The following is a 22,918-nucleotide window of genomic DNA, read 5'->3' as shown; positions in this document are numbered from 1 at the left end:
GTTGTTGGTTTGGTTTTTCTTGTTATTGTTTTTGTTTGTTTGTTTGAGGCTTGGCTGCAGTGGTTTTGGGGGTGGGAGGGTGGTTTTATTGGGTTTGGGGGGGCTTATGTGTTTTTAATATTAGTTAGACCTTCCAAAGCAAGCAGCTCTGTAGAGAGGGGAAGCACAAGAAGAAGAGAAGGAAGTTGCTGCTGCCACAGAAGTACGTACTACCATTAATAATAGACATTATTCCACATACCTCCAAACAAGTGTAATATCAGCAGCACGAACTGCAGCAGCGAGCCTGGTGCCAGGCTAATAAACATGGCAAGCTGAAGGAGTCTAATTTTTCAAGAAACCTTCCAGAATTTGGGGGACTGAGGGGAAAGTAAAACTGCCCTTTTTCACATTTTTCACCCATGGTATCACAGTACAAGCAACTGAGAAAAATAACGGCATGAACAGAAATAAGTTTTATCAAGTAAGCAATATGATTTTCTTAAATAACAACTCAAAAATTGCATAAAATCATGCAAGGAGAATTATTACTATAATCAAACAGCAATCCATTGACTATTACTCTTATCCAGCCCCACTTTTGTGGTCCTCAAGTACACAAAGGCTAAAGGATCATATCCAAAGCAAACTAAAACACATCTAAGGATTCTGAACTTCAAAATATCTTGAAAAAATCTGAGTAAAGCCTTGCTGGCTGGGCGGTTGAACACTGTTCTCAAACAGCAAAAGCACTTTGGAGATGTACCCTCATCCTATCTTCAACTTCCCTACACTATGCATCACCCCACCACAAAGACCCTTCTGTCTTTGCTATAATCTCTGACATTTTCCAGGTCCATCTTTAGAGTATCTTAGGCAATTTCCTTTTCCTAATTACCAAATTAAAGAGCACCTTTCTCTCAATGGGGAGAAACTAAAAAGATTTACTTGCCATCAGCAAAGAAAACATGCCTTTAGGAAACAACCTGTTTCCTAAACAAAAAACTAAGAACCAATTCTTGCTATAAATTAATATTAAAATGTTAAAACCAGTATTTTATTAGAAGTTTACTGCTAATCTCCCACTTTTAAGATGATTCCTGTGGTACCAGGACTCCTGACACCTGAAAAAACATGAAGATGATACTGGGATATGTGTATATATTTGCAGAAGTTAAAACACTACTTTTATTTTCCTTTTCTTATGACACATACATGCAGAACCATAAAATTTAACTTTTTAAATTACTGGTGTTTAATATGAGCTCCATATGTTTCGAATTATTGGCAAATATAGAAGTACTAAAAATCAAACATGAGCAGAACACATTTAGTGAGTTTTATACGCCCGAAATTTGGCATACTGGAATAACTGACAAAGTACAGTAATTTAAGAAAAAGCTACAGATACAAATAAAGGGACAGTTACATATCAATAAAGAGTAGACAAAATGCTTTGTTGACTTTCTATTCCTAAACCATTTGGATTTTGCATCTTACCAATCTGCAGTTTTGTTTCATCATATATAACTGAAATAACCTAACAAAATGAGTGAAAAATTTAACTGCAGGATTCTATGCTGCTCCTAAACTGACAAAGTCAGAGCGCTTGTTCATTTGATAAATTTAACTGTGCCTTTGTGTAAGTACTACCAGAAGCCTGGGAAACCTCACATTAGCCCCACTTGTGAAATCCACGATCTTCTCCAACTGTTTCTGACATCCACAAGCCGATATTATTTTCACTTCATCAGGTATGTATCCCCATCCTTGTGGGGAGTACATCATAATGTTTGCAATTCCTAGACCTGAGAAAGTAAGCATGAAACAAAGTAAAATCTACCTTCTACCCTAGGGAGAAAATAAAATAACACTACCAGGCTGTTGACTGGGGAGTGATGTAAGAGACCCAAACCATCTGATTCACGATGTATTTTTTACTGGTATGTTTCAAAATAAGTAGTTCCCTAGGATCTGGCTGAAGGAACATTTCTTCAGTTTCTCCATAACTAAAAGACTTAACAGCTCACTTGAAAGAACAGGGTTTTTTATCACATACCAGTCTTTCGGTATAAAAATGTATTGCTTTACAAATGAAAAAGCAGTATCTGAAAATAATCTCAACAGATAAATCTCTATGGCAGCATAAAGAATTAAATATTTTCTACTTTGAATGTGCCTGAGCCTGCTTGAGCTAGTGGTTTACATCTGTCAATCTACCTTAGTAGCCAATGTCTTCATCAAGCAAAACAAGACTGCCCTAATGCACAACTCATTACCTCTATCATTGTAACTTTTCATATAAAGAAATAATAAAGGTTTGAAGTTCAAATACAAACTATATGAACAACATGCATATATCTAAAAGTTCAGCTCATTCATCCAGGAAAAATGATAAAAATCTCGTCAATGACAGGCCGTGGTCAAAGCTCTGCAAAATAAACTGAACACACCTACAAATGACAGCGCACCTCTAAACAAGTTTTCTGCATGAGAACCACTCTACTTTATGATATCTCATACGCATTTTTATCCAAGACCGCAGAAAGCAAATATACCATGAAATAAAATACTAATTGATCCAGATACTCTTCTTTATTTGCACATACTTAAAAACGTAACAGTAATTCTGTATTGTGGATTAATGTGTTTACTGTATAACCAGTCCTCAACGTGATAAATACACTTGCAGGTGTAGAATTTTCTACTGGCTACATCTAGAAGAGTTGAAGCAGAAGAGCCCAGCATGCACCCCTTCCAGGAATACGTTAAAACAAGCTATTCAACTTCTTCACAACCCTCAGCACTGCAACCGCTTTGCTAGTGTTCTTTATGAATTATAGCATCACTGAAGTCTCCCACTGATGTGCTCTTCCAGTGCCATCTGCTGTACAGTGAATTTAGACAGCCTAACAAGAGACACCTCCAGGAATTCTTCTTGCAGGTATATGTGGGTAAAAACAGAGTCTGAACTATGCCAATGTACTGACAAAGCCTGGTAGCTATGTACACAGTAATACCTGGAACATACATATTGAAAATGGGAGATTAATCAGCCCCAAAAAGAGAAGCTGATGTTAAGACACAGATTAATGAGGCAACATGAAATTCTGCCTTATGAACCTTCATCACAAATTCTGCATCTTGGAATTTTAAAATTATGCAGGTTGACAAAACACAGGCCTCTAGACAAAAACTACCAAATTGCCAGACTGCCAGATTACTATCCAGCAAACAACATGGGCCCCTCTGTGCTTATAAAAATAATCTAAAACACTAAATTTGCATGCCTTATTTTGAAGAATAACAATAAATATTAATTACATATAAATGTGAAATTATTAGTGAAAAGAATTAAAGCAAAAACTTTATAGGCTGCTTCTCTGAAATCTGAAGAGCAGCAATGTTGTGGTTTTAAGCAGACTTCTGAAAACATGCAGAAGTTTAAAAAATGTAAATCCATTTGTGCAATCCAGTTTGAATAGTAAACAGTTTAGTCAGTTTGATGCTGCAAAACATTTTCATCACATAGCTATCTCAATGCAGTATTCACAAAAGTACACCAACAAAAAGTTTGATTATTTGTATTTATATGACCTTTATTCATTTCTTATCTTTTTCACACCTTCAGGTTAGGTGCACTCATTTCCTGAGAAAAATACTATAAATAATACTGCAAGAATACACTGCTACAGAAATAAAACAACACTGACTTTTAAGAGTCAGGACAGAAAACACCATGCTGGAAACGCACAGCAAAATACAATTCACGGCTGAACGAAGAATCACCTTTTAGAAGTTTAATAAAAATACCATCATAAAATGCCTTGGAACTATTAAACAATGCTGTTTCAGATAACTTTAAAGACTTTCCTATATAAATTACATCGTTAAATAAATGTTTATCTGCTCATCTGTTTCCATAAGGTGATACAGTGGAGCACTGAACTCGATTTTCAACTGCACTATTCCTGAAAAGTCTGGCTGTTCACTAGAAACACACAATTTTCATTCTTATACTGAATCATAGTAAGACCTACATAATTTACAACTTCAACTTACTGCATTTTTTAACATAATTATTTATATTAAAGAAAATAACTAAAGATACCTTCAAAGATAAAAAAGTTTCTGCATTCCTGGGGCATGACAAGCAACAGGTTTTCATTATAGTCAGATAATGAAACCTAGTCTAATTATCTGCAGAAGTATGAGGTGTTGTTCCCCTGCTGCCTCCAAACTCTCGCTGAAATATATTCATGCATTACTCAGAAGGATGTTTCAAAAACAGCATCTCAAGGTGTCCTGGGTTCGGCACAAAAGGTAACACAGATTTCAAGTGCTGTATTTCAGAAATTCCTGAAAGTCTATATTTACTCTAGAGTTCCTAAATCTATGTATTTAAAATTATTAAGAAGTTGTTCTCCATACCTGATTTTACTTCAATAAGTAAAAAAATCAAGTCTGGATCACTGGAAGTTATTTCTTCAAACCAGTAACAGAAAATACTAGCTCAAGATACTTCCTCCCATATACTTAGTTTCAGCCTATATGAGTACAGAAACTACACATAAAATACTCATTAAGAAAGATTAAATATCTATTCCAAATACCATCAGTTTCTGACAGAACATACAGACTACATTCAGCCTTCTCACTATAGATGCTGTCAGCATACTTAAGATGGTGAGGTTTTTTCCTTTCCCAGAACTTCAAGTAAATTCCTTCACTGTATTACTCTAATATGAAGAGTCTTTAAATGAAGTAATCTGAACCCCATTGCATAATCTTATACCTTGAAAACAACCAAAAAGATGGATGGTTTTAGTAGTGGCTTGCTGATGAACATTAATGTAAGATTGCAAATTTCACAAAATCTTATCCTCTCCTGCACACCTGCTTTTCTAGAGCGTGAAGAAACTCAGATGTAAACCTTCATATAAAATTGGAATAAGGTAAAAGACAGATGAGAAAATCATCTGACAGTACTTTATACTCATAACAATTCAAGAGTTCTCAAAGATTCCTATTTTTAAGCTAACTAATCAAAGACCTGAACACCGAGTAGATGTCATTCACCACAAATTTAAACTTCTACCCTCTAAGATCTGAACAGCTAGGCAAAGTACTGTCAGCTTCTCTAGAGGCCAGTATAATTTCATAGGCATTACACAGATTACAATTCAAAGCAAACAAACAAAAACAACAACAGTAAGTCGTGCCATTGCTTTTTTTCTTTTTTTTTTTTTTTTCTTCTCCTTTTCCCTCCTTTTACAAAGCTTAAAGGGAAAATATTCTATGGGCAATAATGTTCTAACAACATACAGAGTAACCTTAATCACAGTTAGCAACCTTTAGCAGAGAATAAGCAAGGTACGCCTTTGGTAATAAATAGAAAAGTAGGATAAGATAATAATAAAGGGATTTTTCTTCACCATTAATAGAATTAACTGTATGCTAAGCCAAAGAAGTCTGTATACCTTGACTAATTGCCTCTGGCCCGCTGTTGAAAAAGGATGCTCCTTAACATATGGTTTTCCCTGACTTTTTTGTGTTTTGTTTTTATTTGTTTGTTTGTTTGTTTTTCTTTAAGCACTACTTAATCCATGGCTGCTTGCAGTAAGTCCTGTTCTTCTTTCCCATATTTGGTTGCAGGAAGAATATTTCTATCGGATTGGTAGCTTTCCTCTGGGGAGTAAGTGAAGGGTGTTAAATGGCATCTCTGTATTACAGTTCATCTGTATATATACAGTCTCATAACTACAATAATCTCATCACTACAATAGCAAAAAAGCAGCTACTAACACTAAGAGTCCTCTCCTAAAGTTGCACTTACACAAGGATGGCTGATTGGGGTGCACATCTGCTCCACAGCTACTACAGGCACACTAACTCGGTACTTTAAACTGAAATCAGCAGCAGCCTCTATCAGCTGGTGTCAGCTCAAGAACACGGACAGCATCATACCACCACTGTTGCTTTTGGAGTAGGAAACTCTGGGGGAGTTGGGTGGATGACAGCCAGAACAGTAACCGCTTCGACTACTCTTACTACATCTCTCAACAACTGGGGATCAACAGGGAACAAAGGAGATTGAATTTTTTATACTTACTAAAAGACTGGCACAAGTAACCACCTTTCATCATTTTCTTTTGAACAGACATCTGATAACAGTATACGGCTTACAAATTTTTCAAGCATGCTGAAAATATACAGGGAAAAGAAAGCCACAGCTTGGCTCTAAAGACCCTGGTGAATTAGCAGTGAGGGGTAAAAGAGCAAACAAAAATGACCCAGAAGATTTACATATGCCAAGCTACTGAAAACCAGAAAAGTAGAATATTTTTGCTGAATCAAATGAGAGAAGTCACTTAAAAAATCTGCTATGTGCTTCACTGCAGGAAAACGCATCCGTTGAGTGCAAATAAACCTTGTTTTTTTCTTTTTCACAGCTGTGAAAAAGCAGACAAAGGAGAATAAAGCTCAGTCAGACTCAGTTTTCATTTCTTGCTATTTTACAAGACTGCAGCAGCCAGCCTTGCAGTAGGCTGTCTGTCAGCAAAAATTAAATTTAGCTTCGTAAGCAAAGGTTAGATTTCCTGAGAGATGATGTATGAGAATTCATTTCTGTGTAAGGGTCCAGCCTACCTCTGTCCTGACAGAAGGTGGATACACCGAAATGTTTCTCCTCTGTTGCAAGATATGGTAGTACCCACAGCATGATAGCAGGGAGGGCTTACTGCTTATCAAACATATTTATGCAGTCCTCATACAGTTTTTAATTATTAATACAGTTATGTTAGGAGTCTGAAAACTTCTAAGACTACAATGATCTACAAAGCAGTTTCGCATTTAGCAAGAAGCACCAACACAATGTTCTGTAAAAAGGAATAATTTTTTAAACAATTTTGCTCTAAGATTTTTGTAAAGTTACTTGCAGAAACCAGTGTACAATTTACAGTAAGAAACTGCCTTCAGCAAAGAGCAGATTCTGTGCCTACTTATTTGAGGACAACAGAAATTTGAAATTAATACAGTGAAAATGAAAAGAAGAATGGGAAAGACATTCCATAAGAACAAAAATTTCCACTTCTGCCTAATGCTTAAACACTCGAACATGTGTTGAAGGGAACATTACCTATCTAACTGTACAGATGCAGACACTAAAACCCAGTTCTGAATACAGCTTGTTTTCTGAATCCCAGTGTATTTCAAAATGTAGTTTTAGACATGTTGTCTACCCATTTAAAGCATACGCCAGAAAGGCAGAAATAATAAGGCAGACCATTCTCTCAAAGTGATTTTTGTGGCCAGCAATCCAGCAATAATCTGGTGTTCTTTTAATATTAGTGACTAAATAACATAATTGTGAGAAACAGCTTTCCAGCCCTTCCCCAAAAAAGGGAAGAAAACACTTAGCAGACATGCAACAGCTGAATATTACCACTTTATGTTGACTTGTACTGATGTTAGTTTCACTTTTGAAGTTTATGTTGGGCCACTTCAGGCTAGCGTTTCTACAGCAAGCAGAGAAACACTGTCACTGTGGCCAATTTCCAAAACACAAAGCCAGCTGAAAAGGGCCTGCTGCTGACAGGTATTTTGATGAAGAGACATAAAACAGGTACCATGAATTATCTTTCTTACAGTGCTGTCAGGACATTCAGCTTCTCAAGCCAATCTTCTACCATGGATACACCCTGCAGCTATAGGGCATGTACCAAATGGGCAATACAAAAATACACCTCCAAGTTAACACATGTACATGCATGTCTGCATGCAGGAGAATAATGCTAGAAAAGAAAGGAAGACACTGTGAGGGAAAGGAGGAAAAGACAGGTAAAGTAACAGAAGGAAAAGCCTTGTACCATATTTCTGCTGAAAACAGGTTTACACAGTATCACCATATACTTCACTATACTACTTGGAATAAAAATGGAGTATTTTTACCTTTTTTTTAATATTGCCATTCTCCCTAAATTATGAGCTGTTAATTTGTTATAATCATGTTTGCTCCTGTCTAATTCATCTGATGTGAAAACGAAAATAGAGGAAGTAGCTTTTCCACACTATAGCACCAAGCAAGTATGACTGATAATTATGCATTCCTTAAGGTGCAACATGGGATACTCTTTTTTTGAGCAGCAGAAATCAAAACCTAAGCGGAACATCAGGAGAGCTAGAGAGTTACATTGCTAGGAAAAAAAAAAACAAAACAAACACGCCAACAAACTTTTATTTTAAACATTTCACTAGCCATGCTATCATGCCAACAGGTGGTTTCACAGCATGTATTTGTAAAACTGGTATCTTGACCAGCAAGCAACTGCTCACCCTCCCTATTCGATTTATGCTTACTTGACAGACAATCAGGAACATCTAATTGAGCTTTTTTTCTAAAAATAACATTCACCTGGCATCAAAGATATGCAAAACCAGAAAAAATATTTTGTACAAATTAAAATTATTATTTTCAAAATATCCAGCAGAAAAAAAACCCACAAAACATCTTTGTAAAAACACCCCCCAAACCTAATTAAGAACATGCTTTCCTTCAAGCAATAATCCAAAATTAGTTATCTAATCTATTTCACTATTAACAAAAGAAATATTGTTAAAACTGTAAAAGCTAAATTTATTAACACAAAGCCATCTAACACGTACACAAGATGGAACAAAAGCTGAAACAAGTTTTTAAAATAGAGACCAGTTTGCAAATTCACTATACAGAGGATTCCACTTCACCATATGAAGCACAGTCATGTTCTACAATTGAAGGACCTGTGCTTGAAGTAAGAGTCATTTTCCTGTTCAGCTTCTCTGAAGGCCTGAACGTATAGTATACCGTAGTCTTATACTGCTTTTGTACCTACCATTCTGCCTTGGATCTCATGACTGATGATGGTCACACCTGTGGCTTCAAATTAACATCAGCTCGGTTAGTTTCTGACTGGGGCTGAATTACCCTTTAAATTTGCATGACCAGGTAAGATCTGAGTTCTTTACAGCTATCACACAACCACTTCTACTATGCTATTTTCAATAACAATAAAAGCTTTCTTTCATTAGAAGGTAACACTCTACCCTCTCAATTTAAGCTAAAATGCAGCAGTCCTTTATAATGCAGTTAACCCTTTACGTAAATGGAAGGATTAAGCTGACCCATTTATGGCCTGAAAGACAGCACAGCACCTCAACTAAAGAGAAATAAAGCAGAAAGATAGCTCTTTCCCACAGCATCTGTACAGCATTCACACATACCTGCCAAGGAGTAAGAAGCAGTTAATAAGGACATACCTCAGAATCACAGAGAGGAAGAGACTGACCTCTAGTTTTGGACTTTCTTCATTAAATTATCAAAGAAAAAAAAAAAAAGCAATGTATTTGCTACACAGATGCCACAAAGATCCACCATTCTCCCCTAGACTGTATGAAAAGGTTTAATATCAATACTGCGTAATACTTGCCTCCTATCAAGGCATTTGGCTGCCATACAGCTCAAATATTTAATAAGTTTCAAAACCACAGAGACTCCTATTCCATCACTTTGCTTTTTTATACACATTTTATACACATAAATCTGCTGGTATGTTTAATTTCTAATAACGGAAAATTCTGTCAGAAACCCAACACCTGGTATTATCCTCATTTTCCAGGAATGTAATGTGAAAGAAATCTCATTTTTGTGAAATCACATAAATGTTGTTCATTCTTTTTTATTAAAAAGTTACATTTTTCAAAATTAATAACCAATTGTTTTATTACAAATGCACACCATTAACACAAGCATAACTTGCATATAATATGAAAGTATATGCACCCATTCTGTATAACTCACTGAAAGAGAAAGTGACAGTGAAACATGAAGTACCTGGGATGAAAAAGCATTGGTTACATTTTAGTAACAATTATTTTTAGTTGAAGACCCTTCCATCTTTAAAATAACAACTAGATAAAATACTGTAATATAGTATCTCACCTAAAGTACAAGCTGCTACTCAAGAACCAGAGTTCCCTTCTAAACAGTTCAGAGTTAAACTCACATTCAAAGATTATAGTTTGTTTTAGCATTATTTCATACAGAAACAAACTCAACCAAGCAAGGCTCCTCCTGCCTGTATGCCCTGCAGCCTCTTCAGAACTGCCCAATAAAGTTTCATCAAATAAGCAGACAAGTAGTGTCTCAGCTGAGGGAGAAGCCATAGCAAAAAATTGTATATATTTATATATATATATATTATATAAAAATCTTCATGGACATTTCTAAATACTGGAAAAGCTTTCTCTGGAACTCAAAACATTTCTAAAAACAAGGAGGAAAGTGGCATTAAACAATTTTATTCCTCAGCAACACCTTTCACATAACTGTTTCATTGTAACAGAAAAACTGCTTATCTCCGACTGCCAGTATCTCAACTATGTTCTTTAGAAGCAAAAGTGGTTTGTTACTGTGATTTGGTTTTAATTTCCCATTATCAGTTAAAACCAATACTTTTTATATCACTGTGATAAGAAATCACTATCAAAAATATTAAAAATAAAATAAAATTTGAGCTTATTCTTGAAGTGACCAGTAAGTTCCAGAATCAATTTTACTTTCTTGAAAATTCACTAAAATAATCACATACAACTTCTGTCACAAAGGAGTAAAATTCTTTGTGTTTTCCCTCTTGAACAACAGCATACCGAGGAAAAAAAAAATAATTTTGTATCCTTTATCTGAACTATTTATATAGGAAACATACTAAACAATTTCATTAAAGTTCAAAGTCCAATAACTCAAAAGCTGAGAGAAGCCAGAAGGGTTGCCTGAGCAATTCTCTTCTCCATCCTGCCTCACATACAGTACTATAATGTTTACACTAGTTCTACCCTTCACCACCCTTTAAAATGTATGGTCCTACCACCTACAGTATACTAATTTACATCCAAATTCCAGAACTCACAGATATAATTACTGGCTTCATTAAGGAAATTTTTGCTGTTTCTATATCTGACACTTATATGCTAATGCTCAGGCATTCAGCGCTCTAATTCAGCACTTTAGGAGCCAGAACAGAGAGCTGAATTTTATACCTTTATACTTTTTAAACTGGATTCATAAGCTGAATAATAGGCCAACTTAGGGTCACTTAATTCAAAACATGAATTCTGATTTTTTTTATGATGCATAGTGATGGCGGGGGGGGGGCCCCCCCCGTGGTTTGACCTGCTGGGGTTTTGAGTAAATGAGTATCTACTTAAATCTGAAATCTCCCCCTTCTCTCCAGGTAAAAGTACAAGATGACAACAGAACCAAACGAGTTTAACTCCAGTAGCTGACTGCAACAGTAAACTGCCACTCACTAAAGGAGATCAGTAAAAGCTGTGGTCCCTTTCAGGGGTTTGCTGCCGATGAAGGAGTAAGCTAAACCCAAGTCCTTGGAGGTTCATCATCCTGTGGGCACATACCTAACTTTTCAAGATACCTTCTATTACAGTCCTCTATTGAGTCATGATTCAACGTCCTGACTTTCTTTAAAAGTTATAATTCGCCAGATATTTTACAAAGCCTTTTCAGCCCAACCGTTTCATTTGTCAAAGCAGTAAGTGAATGAATCACATCCTATAGTAAAAAAAATATATCAGGTAGTCAGATAACAAGCAGAAGATCCATCAGTGGTATATATCTCAAGGAGTTAGAAAGATGAGGGGGGAGGGTAAATATCAGTTAAAGAGGAAGGTAATAAAAAAATTTAAAACCCCTCAAAAATAATCCACAGGCACCCATAGAAACCCCAGAACCAAAACACCCTCCAAGACTAGTTCTAAACCACTGGTGAAAGCACAACCTGCACAGAATGTAAATTCAGACTAACAATTAGGCCTACAACATTTCTGCCCAGAGTTTAAACCCTGAATGACACAAACTCTGAGTCTGCTAACTGGTGACTGCAGTGGGGCACAGAGTATTTTCACAACTGTACCACATTCTGCTTTTGACAAAAAAGATCAGAGGCTGATGGCCTGCTTTCCAAAAATACAAATCAAAGCAAAGTACATTTTGACAAACTGTAAAGGTCAGAACTACAACCAGTCTTACATAAATAGAGATAAAACATCTGATTTTTGTCCATGTTAAGATCTGGGAGGGGCAGGGGTTCAGTACCTATGAATAAGCAACTCCTCTAAAAAAACAACAGCATTTAGGGCACACTGGAAAAGTCCGGCTCCACAGACATGAGAATCTTTTACTCAAAATATTGCTCATCAAAACCCTTCTTCCCTTCACATACACAAAGCTGCTTAATCTATAAAGTACCAAAGTTCAGAGAGATATTATTATTACTATCATTATTAAAACCTCTTCAGGAGCCCTGAGCCTTATTTTCTGCATTTAAAAGCAGGAGTACAGAACAGCATCAATGCCTACCTCATGGCTACGCATTCACCTACCTTCTTAGGCATGTTGCAAGACTGCCCATCATCACCCCACAGAATCATGCTGCATAAAATACAATGGCAACCATTTTTAATGGACATCATGAGAAGCGGAAGAATGATCACAGTATCCCTCAGGATCACATAAGTAGACTGCACCAATGGAAATCAAACTACAAATTCTAGCAACTTGGATATGGTCCTAGCCATTGTGGAAGGGAAATTCTTACTCATTCTTGATTAAGACAACTTACTTTACAACAAGTTTCAGATACAGGATGAACTGGGTCATAAATTCAGTCCAAGGTCTTCCCTCTCCAAGGCAGTTGCTTACTCCACTGGGATAGGAAAACAGACCATCTCTAGCCCCTTCTTTTTCAGTTCAGTTAATCTTCTGCAGAACAACTTTAAAAGAAGGAACAGATAATTTTTCACACTACAGAGCAGCCAAAAGGCTGGTGTTCAGGGTAATCCTGAAACAGAAAGAAGTGGAGAATCAACTTGGTTGTCTTACATTTTGAACGAGAGCTCTAGCTACCAAGCTGTTACATCCTGTATTTTACATCACTAGGAAATGCAGCCTGTACTGCTTGCAGTCTGTGACACTTGTACATGTAAATGACAAGGGAATTTTTTAGCTATATACTTTTGTATTTTATTTCATTGCAGATAAATTTTGTCTATCCCATGGACGGCTGGGCCAAATGTCCACCTATTACTTGGTCCCCAGTAAGTAACTGTGACAATATACTTCGCTCATGTGCTCTTGGGATTCCACTTAAAAGGCAAAAGAGCATTCAACACCAAAAGTTTAAGGAAGCCACTCTAACACAGTTATATTTGCAACTCATTTTTATTCTGGAACACCTATGCTACTTAACAAGATGCAATTCAGCTGAGATCAATACTGGTCTGATCTAGGCTCTGATAATATTTAACAGAAGGGAAAATTTAAGGCACAAAGTTTGCATAAATAATGTTATCAGAAAAATGTTATTAATAACTCCTTTCCAATTGAATGTACTTCTCTCTATCACTGTTAGTAGAGACGCTTTTCCATATAGTCACCAAATAGATTTTTAACTTCATTGTGGCTTCAAGCAGCTATAGTTCAAGTTTCAAAGAAGCACCTCATCCAGAAAAACTGTTTCACATTGCTTAAATACCTTAACACGATCTTGTTGTATATATGCAAATCCTAATATTTGTATAAATATTCTAAAAAGAGGTTTGATTAATATTTTTGTGGTTTTTTAAACTAAAGTCCAATTTTATTTTTTCATGAAATAAAAATTAAACCTTTAAGTAACTTAGTACCTCATACTGATAAGGAAAGCATACTATTTCCCACTACTACTACATAAAAAATGGCATTTTTAAAGAGACAAAGTTAACAAACACTGAAAGAGTTTTTCAAACAGTTGCAGTCAAAACTTTGTACAACACAGAAGCAATTTAATCTGGGAAGCTAAAAAAATTAATTTTAATTAAACTTAGTAGACTGGATTTATTTGGTATATTCTGAAGTGAGAAAAAAAACCACTTTTGAGGGATAATTTAAGCTGCCTTTCAACAATTAATCTGAAAATAAATACTAGTATCCATTTTGTTTTAGAAGTCTATTTCACCACTATTTGTACTTAAACAAATGCTTATCATAAAACTACCAGCTTTGATAATACCTGATAAGTACACAAGCTCCGTATGGCCTGCATCTTCATTTTTGAGTACTACAATTATTATTTTAACCTTCTCTAAATTTGGAGGGTCTGGAGCAGGGAGGTATGCACAGGCAGAAGCTTCACTCACTTTCCAACACTAAGCATTGACAGAGATATTTTAACAGAGCTACTCACATGTTCACCCTGATGAACCAATACCGAAGTAAAACAATAATACAGTATTTAACACTTCACTACTGATTCTGAAATCGGTTTTGGAATCTTCAGAATCAGAAAATGTTCTTCATACAATACTGCCACAGAAGGGTCACATATCATCAGATTTCTTAGGAGCACAGCACACAAAAACAAGAGGGCTCATAATTCTGTCCTCTTTTCCACGATTACAACTCCAAATTATTTTTATTGCAATCCTTATTTCAGTATATTCTATTTCCAGTACCCCCAGCATTTTATTTCCTCCTTTGGACTTTACGTGATTCATAAGCTAGCCTGACAATTGCTAAATAAACTTAAGACAGTTTAAAAGCTTTCTAATCCTCAAGAATGAGACATTTGAAAACAATCCTTCTAAACTGTTGTTTTCTTTTAAATGAATATTCTTCACTTAAAGAAAGTTGGTACCTCTATCAAACCACATACAGAAGATTAGGTTAGGATCATTTGTCAACCTCAAATCTAACTGATTTTATACATGGAATGCCAAACAGTATTGGCTATTGAAGAACAATCTTTCATGGTCAGTGAAACAGAAAGCAGGGTTTAGTCTACAGACAAGCCAGCACTACAAAACAGGGCAGGGGGGCAGAGAAAGAGGACTTCCTTCTTTCTGTTTAAAGACTGAGGGATCTTCAGTCAGGTGGATTTCCTAAGAGGAAATCTTCTTCCTCACAGAGTACCTCTTGTAATTAAGCGGATGCTGCTGGAACATGCTCTAGCAGTAGAACCTGGATGAGTCGAACAGAAGTTGCGCCCAGCGTGGGCCTGCTGGCTCATGGTGCATTCATCCTGGCTGTCCCTCCAAGGTCTTAGGGCCCACTGCAGAGAGTAACCCAAGCTCGGCATTTGGGAAAGCAAGACTGTAAAATACTACTTATTTAAAATATTTCCCTTCTCATTTTCACTGGCAGAAGGCCCAATGAGAACAAAGGGTAAACTTACTATCTTCTTTATGTTTTTGAGCCCATGCATAACATATATGGGAAACAGGAGACAAGGCTGTGCTCGAAGAACTGTCAAAGACACAGGGTAAACACACCTGCACAGAGAGTATTATCTCCATCTAATCTCAGAGAATTAATATTTTGCTTCCCTTAAAACAGAAGGTGAAACATTAAATAGGTTTTCTAAATTGACTGATCCTTAAAAGGGGTGCTTTTAAGAAGGCATATAAATTAACACCGCACAACCAGCACACTGACCAGAAGGAGAACAGAATTTTTACTGCATAGGTGAAGCTGCTTAGCCATCTTTTTTATGAAGTCCTAATTTCTTAGATCTACAAGAATGCACCAGTTCTGAAAAAGCTCACTCTACATGCAAATTTTCTAATTTTGGGTCAAAACTAGAGAGACTCTTAATTATTCATTATTAAAATCAGGAAGTTCTTTTTTTCCTCCTACACCTACACTCTAATCATCTGCAGACAGAAACATCTCACTAACACACCAAAGAAACTGATGGAGAGCATTTTAGTAAAAGTTTTTAGACAGACACTGTCTGGCCCTAATGCACAATGAATGACTTTTGGATTTGGGTGGGTTGTTCCAGGGTTTTTTTTTGGTGGTGGTGGGTTTTGGTTATTTTAATAATTGTCCACAGAAGCAGAAATAATGTTCCACACAGCAGCCCTAAACAACCTGATTTTGCTAATACTGAATCCCAACCCAGCAAAGACTAATTAACTTTGAGGAGACATTTAAATCAATAGAAGTGTTTATTATACATTATGTTTAGCTTGCACATGAAGAGCTGGGGACTTACACTGAGCAATTTCACATTGGTGTATAAATTTTCACATGCAGGATCTAAGATAAAATGTTCACTGTCTATATGAAGTAATATGCTCTGTGAGATTTACACAAACTCAAAGCCCTTAAGAAAGCTACCTCCAGAGCAAGTCAAATTTCTGCAGAGCCAGGAATACAGAAGCCTGCCTGCAAAAGCTAGCTAAGCTTGAAATTTCAAGCATGAAAAAATAACAGTAACATACACGCACACAGACTGTTTTTAAATACTGTTTTCTCTGCCATACATTTAAACTTACACACACTATAAATAAAATGAAAAAATGTATTAGCCCAATTAAAAAAGAAATAGGATACATACTTTTCAATGCTGATAACACAGAATTTCTGTTATTTTTTTTCCACATCAAACAACATTTTAAACACTGCTGCTTCCAAAAAGCACTTATTTTAGTAATATACAAGACATCTGAGTCAGAACTGATGTAACAACTTCCCTTCACTGTCTTTTGACCACCAGTAGATTAGACTGCAAATAGGACCGGAGCATTAGTCAGTATAGACTCTTTTTTATCCCTTTATTAAGGGACTGTGGAATATCTATATTTACACGTAAGTATTTTGCCAAGTAACTAATTTTTTTTGCACAAAGTATGCCAAAGGCCTATGGCTAATCCTTTATTACTGCCCAACATTATTTACTATTAACCAAAAGCTCTCTTCCTTTCAAAAGCCAAGAAAAGGAGAAAAATCAGTGTTTCATACAGGACTGCATCAGCATTGGTTTTGCCTGCTTTCCACTAAAGAGAGAACTCTGAGGTGAAGGAAAAAAGGAAACCCACCAGGCACCTATCTTACACAGACCCAGACTTTAGATCTTACACATAAACTAGCAACTCATACCTCTTAATGCACAAACCAAGCATTCTGGAGTTACTCTCATTGGGCTGACCAAAATTCCAGCCTGGAAAACTTCCCCAGCACAGGTTTCACCCAAACCAGTATGCCTGCACAAACAGCTTCTGTTCAGTTAATCCCGCGAGAATTCCTTACTTGCCTAGTTCCCACCAGCTCCTGAATGGAGTCAACCAGAAAAGCTGTCTACCCAGTTTCTAGAGTACAGCTTCCACAAATCTTATCCTAGAAGGCACACCTTCTCAACTGCTGTGTTTTAATAAACCTTCTAATCTGACGCCCAATTACCAACTGAAAGGTAATCCAAGGGTATTAAAACCCATTTCTGATACCAAAACCACAGTCAGCATTACAGCTTGTAACTGCCCAGTCTTGTAGCACTTCCTGAGGCAAAGTCAGAGGAGACAGAATTCCCTAGCTCAGAAGGAACAAAAAGGAAAGCAAACTTCACCACTGTATTGGAGGCATCTTGGGATCAAACGTTCTTCGGAAATGTCTGGAGTAGCCTACTAATTTGTTCTCAACCTATCTGAGGAATGCAGACTGCCTTAAAGAAGGAAAAACAATCACCTACTCAAGACTCCTACAAACTGCTGTTTTAGCACATTTACCAGAGAATGTCACGATTAATTAAGAATAAAACTGCTCAAGAAAAACAGAGATCATATACTGTAAAACTAAGCCTGAATGGATCCTCACTTCCAGCAATTCTGTCATCAAGGGTAGCACTCTACGTATTAAGTAATATGTCATATCCTTGAGAAATAATACCAAAGGTATTAAGTCTGCAATCTGAAATCCTAAAATTAATCAATTTAGCTGCTAGCTGAGATCACCAAAACCTTACACAAGTCGTCTTACAGATCATTATCATATACCATTCAAGTTAAATAATACAAATACAGTTGCTGACTATACACTGCTCTGGGAAACATAGAAAAATACCACGTATCCCTATGATCTTCTTAACATCACACATAAGTTCATTTTCATTGTTTTTTGGTTTTTTTACTACAGATCACCTCACAAATGCTGAAAAAAAGACTACCATCTAGTATTTATACCTTCTCTGCAAGAGAAAACGACTTCCATCCAAAACTGTTTTTACAGCTGTTTACAGTAAAATTATTTGGTGTTCATAACAAAAAACCCACATACTTTACAAACCTGAGACTTTTTGAAAACTGTCAACCTATTGCACTTGGCAGGTCCAAAAAGTAAAGGCTGTTTCACAGAGGCTAGGAACCATCTCGTGATCTATCTGTCCTATAAATACACAACTTGAAACAGTATTTGGAGAGCAGCACCTGGACATAAATGCCTATATACAGCATGCGTAGGCTGGGGTTACCTGCAAGCAAGGAGACTTTTTTTCATTTTCCTTAGAGTTTCAAAGCCAGAGGCAGAACAAGTTAGCCAATATATAAGCATCTGTGCTAAACAAATAAAGACTTATTTAACTTGCATAGTTTTATTGGTGATGTAGCAATCAAGGAACAATTTTTTTTAGGTAACATGTGGCTTACATACTTGTCATTAACAAAGCCAACTGAGTTCCTCAGAGACCAAAATGTTATGTGAATGGTTAAGGACATAGAAAAGGGCTAATAATTTTCAGAGTATGTTATCTTAATACTTTCCAGAAGAAAATTTCCTGACATACAATCATATACAATCATTGGGGTTTTTCTAAATAAAAATGTCTAAAGATGGGTCCTTAAATCTACACTACAGACTCTAATGAACAGCAGTCAGATTTGCAAAGCCAAAACTTTTTTAAATTATCTGGAGTTGCAGATGCTTACTGTTTGCATGTCTGTACATGACAAAAGCAGGAGTCAGAACACAGTGAAAAGTGGTAGAAGAAAAAAATAGGTACAGCTTTTAAGTGACCTTAAGAAAGAAATTACAAACATAATCTATGTTCGAAATTACTTTGGATCTGAGGGTTTTAGTTCTTACAATAAGTAGACTAAGTCAGACTCTGCATCATGTTGCCTTTTCAAATTCAGTCTGTATAGAGTCCAGCAAAGACTGTGTAACCTTCTTTATATGTTTGATGTATTAGACAACACTTCACATGCAGACAGCTTTCCATTTTCATCGAGGGCAATAATTCAAGGCCATCTTGTTTTGGTTTTAACCACCAGGAGAGGCTGATGTAGGTGACAGGTTTTTGTTTCAATAAGAACATTCAGCTACAGTGGGGAAAAAAAAAAACAAACCAACCCTACTGTAACAAAAAACAAAAACAAACAAAAAAAGATACAAGTTTGTAAATGTTTCAAAACTAGCGTAACTTTTTAACACAGAAATGTATCCAACTTATGTAATACAGAGATTAAATTCAGAAATCAATTCTTTATAGAGGAAAATGCAAAAATAACAATAAAAGAATCTACTGTGTGCCATTAATCTTTAACCTCTGCTGTATCAGAAACATATTTTATTGGTATGAAGCTGCTTTTTAAACATGGACAATAAATACTCCATCATAAGCACAATCTTCATGTTTTCTAAAATAACATACTGCTGTATATAATTTGCCACCCAAAATTGTCAAGGGAAATTTTCATGACATTTTTTTTTAAAAAAGGATACTTCCTTTTCTGATTTTACTAAAAAACTTACTGCGAGGCAGTGGGAAAGAGGATGCAAGAATCTGGGGCTCTGCATCAAGTATACCTATTGTCTTCTGAAGACTGATGTGTATTTAATGAAAAATAAGTGTACGCTAAAATGTAATGAAATCAGATTTTGGCACGAACATGACAGACATTACCAGATACTGTTATTTCTCATTAAAAGTAAATAAATCAATCAATAAATGAGGAAACTCAAAGTTCTGTTTCTTTTCAGTTTAATACTTCATCACAAGATAGTTAAATTGTGTAAGAAAACTTTATTCTACATTTCAATCCCAATCCTATCCAATTTGTACTCATTACATCTTATAGCATTTGCATCCTTAGTTGGATTACACTTACTTTTATACTACTTGTATCTTATTTTTCCTCCATGGAGCATCACAACTGCTTGAGCTACCCCCTCTAATTTGTTGGTAACATGCATTAAAACACTGTCAACAAAAAAATGAGACACATACCAGCAGAGTATCCTTTCTACCTACTTTGTGTTATCACTCACCTCCCTACAACTCCCTATACACTGTATTACCCAAACACTACCAAAATAGTGTAGGCCTAGGAGGGCAGTAAAGCAGTATCAAATAAAGTATTTGAGTAAGGGGTTACCCTGGACTGTGGCCTCGGTTTTGCCAGCAATATTGCAAGTATGTACTGAACTCAAGGCATCTACAAGATAAAAAATCTTTCTAATGTTTATGTTTGAGTTATTGTATGACTATAGAAGACTTCATAAGAAAGAACAGAAAGAAGTAACTTGATTTCTAAGATGATCTGTTAATTAAAGGCTGATTCTCACTTCATCACTTTATTTGGAAAAGGAGAGTTTAGAGATGCAATCAATCTACTTGCAGAACAATGTGGAGCAGTTATTTCTTCAAAACACCCCTCTCCAAGAGTAACCCAAGGTGTCTGGCTGGCCGACTTCACAATCTAGGACCAAAGAAGTTAACAGCATAGTCTAAATTAACAACATCTTTTTTAGACTTCAGTATGTCAAGTTCTCAGGAAGTTTAAGGATTATCCATTATGTCTCCTGAACCCACATGAACACTGATGCAGCACATACACAGTGTGATGAAGTGACACAAAAGCTTTGCAAACAATACTGTGGGTGCTCCTTCCTTACTCCTTCCCGGGGAGTTAGCAAATGCAGTTATGTCTGTAACACTACACTATGACCATTCATACTTTTAAGTCTTAAAGCTTAATCTTAATTTAATTTTAAATCTAAAATTTTAATTTAAAAATGTACTTAAATCTCAAACCTCAGGATACAGGGAATACACACTTGATTAAGCCTACAACAGGTAAACCTGCTTTAAGTACAAGTTCAGTTCTGAACACAGTGCAAGGCCACAAATCCAAGAAATATGTAATAGGAAGTGAAGACTCCATTCAAGTACTGCTTAACACTTCATGAAAAGCATTTTGAAAAAGCTTAAATTTGCCTTTCATAAGTTACACATAAAACTGCATGCTACGGTTACCACCTTATTGCAGAAGACTCCAAAAATATCTACACATTCTCTAGTAATTTAAAGTCTCCCAGTCAAGCCAAGTAATTTATTTTGTAACTATACTGAAGCTTCCATAGTTTTTACAATCCAAGGATGCGTTTATTAACATGAAATAAAAATAGTGCTATTTTTTCCACCCACAGCAGAAATGCAGCTGCACTACTCAAGCACTTGTGCAGAGAGCTGCTCTCTTAATACAGAAGGCCTGCAGCAGGCATTTTTAAACTACAGGTGTATTAAGAGGCTGGACAGGGTATAAACATTCCTGACAGGTAGGAAAGAGGGGCTGGCACCTAATAGTAAAAGGGCATAAGAATTTACTAAGTGGAAGAGCAGCTTTCCCTGGCTGAAGCGTATTATTCTGCAACCAACACTTTAACAGAAAGTAACGTACTCCATAAAAGTGTTCCAAACTAAGATGATTTTTAAAATACAGGAAGGCCAAAGAGTAAAGCAGACAAGACACAGCCAAAGCACCTCACACCACAGAAGCATCAACCTCTACATCTCTTAGAACCTCAATGTTTTGAAAAGGCTTTTTTCAGCAAGTGGGTAGGCACGGCCCAGGAGCTCTTTACTGAGAGAAGCAGCACCATTAAGGGAAGGAGAACACAAGAAGCAGCTTGAGGAACAATAAGCCAGTAAAGTTTGGGGGTTTGGTGTTGGGTTTTAAAGTCAAGTTTTCAAGTGCTGCCTGTTCCAGAAACCAGCCTTTCCTTCCCTCGCCCCTCCGGGAGCCCGCGGCGCACCCTCACCTCAACAGCGCGACACCGGCGCCCCCGGGCTCCTCCGCCGCACCAGCCCCCACCCGGTTGCAGACGGGGACCCCGCAGGCCCATAACTGCAGACGGGTTACAGGGCGGGTGGGGGCGAATCAGCCTAATTCAGCTATCTCGATAATGTGGTCAGTAGAAGCGGGGTGTGTTTATTCAGCGGCCCAGGGCAGACCGGCGGCTGGTGGGGGTGAGAGGCCGGCCGCGACCCGCTCCTGTCACTGAGGGGCCCTGGGCAGCGCCTCGGCGGCCCGGGCCCGGCTCCCCACCCGCCCGCCTTGCAGGCCGCGCCGTGGTCCCGGTGCCTCCGCAGGGCCTGGCACCGCCGCAGGCTCGGGGAGCTGAGCGAACAAAGGGAGAGGAGGCCGGAGCCGCCGCTCAGGAGACGGGCGGCGGGCAAAGCGCGAACCGCGCTGTCCCCATCCCCCGGCCCTCCCTCCTCCCCGCCAGCCCTCCGCTGCCGCCGGGGAAGGGGGTGGAAGACCCGCCGCGGCGCGCCCGTTGCCGCGGGGACGCTCACCCAGCGGAGGCCGCGGTGTCCCGCTCCGGGCGCGGACCTCTCCCTGGGCACCTCGGCAGCGCGGCCCGGCCTGCGCCGGCATCCGGGCTCGGCGACGAGCAGCCTCCCGAGGCGGCGGCGCGGGACTCACCGAGGAGAAGGAGGAGCTGGCGCTGCTGTTGCTTTTGCGGGGCCCGGCCCGGCTCGCTCGCTCGCTCCCTCCCTCCTTCGCCGTGCCGCCGCCTCCCTGTTCCTGGCGCCGCCGCCGCCGCTTCCTCCGCCTCCTCTGCCCCCACCCCTCCGTCCTCGGAGGGACGCACGGGGGTGGCGAGTCCGCGATGGCCGCCGGTGCCGTGCCTGCGGCAGGCGTCGACCACGTACAGCCCGGCGGTGTTAGCGGGGCTTGGGATGCCCCGCTCCGCGCCTCCGCCTTCTTCGCTGCCCCGGCGGGCCCCCAGCGCCCGACTGGGTGACCGGGCCTTTTGCCTTCCCAGCTCTGGGCGCCTTCCTCCGGGCTC

At 38.1% G+C, this 22,918-nt stretch overlaps 1 protein-coding gene across 4 annotated transcripts in view; it reads right to left on the bottom strand.

Annotated features, from left to right (window-relative positions):
* The window catches only part of SOCS6 (suppressor of cytokine signaling 6), a 29,620-nt gene extending 6,928 nt beyond the window's left edge, over positions 1-22,692 (bottom strand). The window contains exon 1 of one of the 4 annotated variants that reach the window (XM_061364655.1): positions 22,552-22,692. The gene's annotated coding sequence lies outside the window, so the exon portion shown is untranslated. Of the gene's footprint in view, positions 1-8,760; positions 8,778-21,883; positions 22,365-22,421 lie in introns of those variants that run through there. The other 3 variants (XM_061364654.1, XM_061364656.1, XM_061364657.1) reach the window with 3 other exon arrangements.
* Between the last annotated feature and the right edge of the window lie 226 nt (positions 22,693-22,918).

The sequence above is a fragment of the Neopsephotus bourkii genome, unplaced genomic scaffold (genome assembly GCF_033783945.1).
Source record: "Neopsephotus bourkii isolate Nb327-2 ecotype Australia unplaced genomic scaffold, CSIRO-AGI_Nbou_v1 NB_1248, whole genome shotgun sequence".
In the NCBI taxonomy this organism is placed as follows: Eukaryota; Metazoa; Chordata; class Aves; order Psittaciformes; family Psittacidae; genus Neopsephotus; species Neopsephotus bourkii.
Note: the sequence above shows the minus strand (reverse complement) of the source record. Positions and strands in the feature narration are given on the sequence as shown.